Raw genomic sequence first — 4,618 nt, forward strand, 5'->3', positions numbered from 1 at the left:
GTCAAGTAACGAATAAATATACACTGCATGAAACGTTTGTAAATTATTGTGTTCTGTTTATAACTGTCATTCTATAAAGTGCATTGTGTGCTACTATAACATCCTTGTCAGGTACATATATTCAGTACATTCAGTATAACAATAACATTCAGTTCATTCAATTCCACAGCTACCGGTCAATTTTGCACCAGTATTTTAAAAGTCAAGCCTCAAAATACTGATGCAAAATTGACTGGTAGTTGTGGAATTGAATGAACTGAATGTTATTGTCAGGGGCCATTTCCTGCAGGAGTGCACAGGAGCGGAGCTCCGGCAGTAAGGAACCCAGGGGGCGGGCACATGTAACAAGCCCCACCCCCTGCTCCCAGCAGCCCTCAGTCTGGCCACAAGGAGCTAGAAGCAGCCAGGTAAGTTGCAGAGCCCCCCCCCATTCCGCCTTCAGGTACAAGCTCTCCCTCCTCTGTGAGGGCAGATCTGTGCATCCCCCCCCCCAATAACTAGCAACCCAAAACAGTCCAGTGGCACCTTTAAGACCAAGTTTTATTCAGGTACAAGCTCTCCCTCCTCTGTGAGGACAGATCTGCACGCCCCCCCCCCCAATAGCTAGCAATCTAAAACAGTCCAGTGGAGCCTGAGCGGTGGGTGTTGCCTTCTGACACACTTCCGGTGATGTCAGGGGGTGTGGCATATGCAAATAAGTTATGCTAATGAGTTATGCGAATGAGCTCCTGCACCTCTTTTTCTACGAAATGACCCCTGTGTATTGTTATACTGAATGTACTGAATATATGTACCTGACAAGGATGTTATAGTAGCACACAATGCACTTTATAAAATGATAGTTATAAATAGAACACGGTAATTTATAAAAGTCTCTTGCAGTGTATATTTATTCGCTACTTGACTCTCCTAACACTGCAGCTCGGGTTGCTACAACCTCCAGGTAGGGAGACATGGAATTACAAATGATCGACAGATGACAGAGATCAGCACACACACACCGATAAAATGGCGGCTTTGGAGGGTGGATTCTTCTGTGGCATTATACCCCAGTGACATTCCTTCCCCTTCCAAACTGCACCATTCCCCCAGGCCCCTTTCACAAATCTCCAGGAATTTTGTAACCCAGAGTCAGGAACCTTGGATTAGGTTGCTGAATAGAACCACGGTTCGCATGTGTGAATGAGCTTGTGTTGCCACCTCTGGGTAGGGAATTCCTGGAGATTTGGGGGATGGAATCTGAAGAGGGCGGGGTTTGGGGAGGGGAGGGATCATAATGCCGTCAAATGCGCCTTTCAAATTGGTCATTTTCTCCAGGGGAACTGATTTTGATCGGCTGTAATTACAGGAGATCTCCAGGTTCTACCTGGAGGTTGGCAGCCCTATTTCTGAGTGCACTGAAGAACAGCCCCAGGCAGAATATTCATATCCCTCCCCACACCCAAATACCCCACATTTCCTTTTCATAATTGGGACAAGGAACTAAGCTTCCTACTTAATAAGAGTCAGAGAACTTGTAAACCTATCTAATAGAAACTGATCTTCTTTATGGCTAATTAGGGCTAAAACTAGATGCTACATAGACTATCTAGGACAGGGGTGTCGAACTCATTTCTTTTGAGGGCCGGATCTGGCATAAATGAGACCTTGTTGGGTCGGGCCACATGTGTCATAAAATGTAATGCCAGGTAGCAGAGATATCAACTTTATAAAGGACACAAATACAAAGGTGTTTTTTCTTACTTAAAATAAAAACATGCTTAAAACATCAGCACTCTTGCAACATTTTGTTTATTTAACAGTGTCTGATCACTGACACCTCTTGCTCTGAATGATTGCACCAAAATGTCTGTGCGGTTGCAATCTTGAGCATGTGTGTATCTGTAAGCTGCAAACCTACGATGACGCAGCAGCAGCAGCAGAACTGGAAGAAGAAGCAGAAGACAGCCAGTTCCACTGCGGGCCTGAGAGAAGCCCTCCGGGGGCCTCATCCGGCCCCCAGGCCACATGTTTGACACCCCTGATCTAGAACATTGTTATCAGGAACCTCAGGGCAATGTACTCAATTCTCCTGCCTCCATTTTCACCTCACAAGAACCCTGTGAGGTTGGTTAGCCTGACAGAACAATGGGCTGAAGGCCTTTACTTAGCTCTGTGCCTGAGTGAGGGTTATACTGGTTCTCACCGGCTGATTGTTTGATTGATGGGCAGGCAGCTCAGGGGTCATTTCCTGCAGGAGCGCACAGGAGCGGAGCTCCGGCAGTAAAGAACCCAGGGGGTGGGCACATGCAACAAGCCCCACCCCTTGCTCCCAGCAGCCCTCAGTCAGAGCAAGAAGCAGCCAGGTAAGTTGCAGAGTTCCCACCGGGCCCCCGGTCCAAAACAGTCCAGTGGCACCTTTAAGACCAAGTTTTATTCAGGTACAAGCTCTCCCTCCTCTCCGAGGACAGATCTGCACATCCCCCCCCCCAGCTAGCAATCCAAAACAGTCCAGTGAAGCCTGAGCAGTGGGTGTTGCCTTCTGACACACTTCCGGTGATGCCAGGGGGTGTGGCATATGCAAATAAGTTATGCTCATGAATTATGCTAATGAGCTCCTGCACCTCTTTTTCTACGAAATGACCCTGCAGGCTGGAAGGAGGGAAGAGCCCAGGCCTGGTCTGTCCTCTGCTCTCGCTTGGAGCAACCCCCCCCCCCGCTTTTCTTTTTTTTGGGGGGGATGTATGTGTTAAGTGTGGCTGAGCCCTAAACTGAAGTGATCAGTGCAGTTCTGTCTCTGGCTTTAGATGTGCCAGGAGCCAGCAGACACTCAGGACTGGATTGTTTTTTGTGTCTGTGCATATGTGTCCAAATCAGCCTCATAAGAACATAAGAGAAGCCAATGTTGGATCAGGCCAATGGCCCATCCAGTCCAACACTCTGTCACACAGTGGCCAAAAATACCAGGTGCCACCAGAAACGGCTCTTTCTCAAGGACAGCTCTTATCAGAACTATGGCTTGCCCAAGGTCATCCAGCCAGGTGCAAGTGGAGGAGTGGGGAATCAAATCCGGTTCTCCCAGATTAGAGTCTGCGCACTTAACCACTACACCAAACTAGCGGAGGAAGAGGGGGGGGGGAAGTGGAGGAGATTGGATTTGTACCCCACTGCCCTTCACTACCCGAAGGAGTCTCAGAGCGGCTTACAAACTCCTTTCCCTTCCCCTCCCCACAACAGACGCCCTGTGAGGTAGGTGGGGCTGAGAGAGCTCTGACAGAAACTGCTCTTTTTCAAGAACAGCTCTTATCAGAACCATGGCTTGCCCAAGGTCATCCAGCCAGGTGCAAGTGGAGGAGTGGGGAATCAAATCTGGTTCTCCCAGATTAGAGTCTGCGCACTTAACCACTACACCAAACTGGCTCCCAACACCAAACTGGCTCTCAACACCAAACTGGCTCCCAACACCAAACTGGCTCTCAACACCAAACTGGCTCTCATAAATATGACCTCATATTTGACAGTTTATTGTCACTGGTTTGTCTTTGTATCTGATGTTAAATTTTCAGTAAAATCTTTTTTTTATTTTAATGGGTAAAATGGAGAAGAGAAACTCATTATAAGCCACTCTGGTTCCCTATTGGGGGAAAACGTTGGGTATGTAATTGGAGATAAATCAGAGAACAAATGTAACAAAAACAGTCGTGAGAGTCTGACCCACAAATCAAGCAGTCAACAAGACTTGCAAAGAAGATGCTTTCTGTATATTATGGTCAATAAGCACTACAACACAATAAACAAATCCCTTCAAATCATAAGAAAATCCTAGTGTAAAAATACAGTCATAGATGCAACGAACATGAAATTGAGCAAACTTCAGAGGACGGCGGAAAACAGGAGGGCCTGGCGAGATCTTGTCCATGGGGACGCGAAGAGTCGGAAACGACTGTGCGACTGAACAGCAACAACAAAAATACATCATCGATGTCGTCTCCGGATTATATAACAACGTTTCAAAATTGGATCTTCAGGAAATATTAGAGTAGTACCAAAGCTCTCTTGCTCATAAAGTGCTTTACAAAAAGTCACGAAAGACAATACGTTCAGATAGGACGCTGATCTCAATAAGTATTTAGGCTCAAATATGCTGCTAAGCTTCTAATGGATCCCAGGCATCTCACGACTGTTTTCTTTACATTTGTTCTCTGATTAGGTCATGACTGTCCACACTTGTCAGATAATTAATTCAGACATTTTGTATAGTGGAGAAACTCAGTGTTCTAAGACGAGCCCCAAATTTGTTCTCTTCCACCCGTCCCGGCAATGATCCTGGTGGTTAAATTAATGTGAAAATCTGGAAATTGCTTTTCTTACAACTGGAATGTAGGCCGGAGTTGTGTCTATGGTAACGGCAGGAGGCTTTTGAACCACCGTTGCCATGTGCTATGCGCTCTGGGGTTACCATAGCAACCCCCTTCCCTTTGCTCAAGCACTCTGGAAGGAGACTGTACGGAGCGCCAGTTCCCCTTTTGGAGGGTGTGTTCCAGAAAGGTTCAGAAAAATTAAAATTCCTTTGTAGATTTACACTTGCTTCCTGTGAGAAGAAAGTTGGATGTTGGTTTAAATACCCCCTGTTGATGTC

The sequence above is a fragment of the Gekko japonicus genome, unplaced genomic scaffold (genome assembly GCF_001447785.1).
Source record: "Gekko japonicus isolate JY-2015 unplaced genomic scaffold, Gekko_japonicus_V1.1 scaffold3645, whole genome shotgun sequence".
NCBI lineage: Eukaryota > Metazoa > Chordata > Lepidosauria > Squamata > Gekkonidae > Gekko > Gekko japonicus.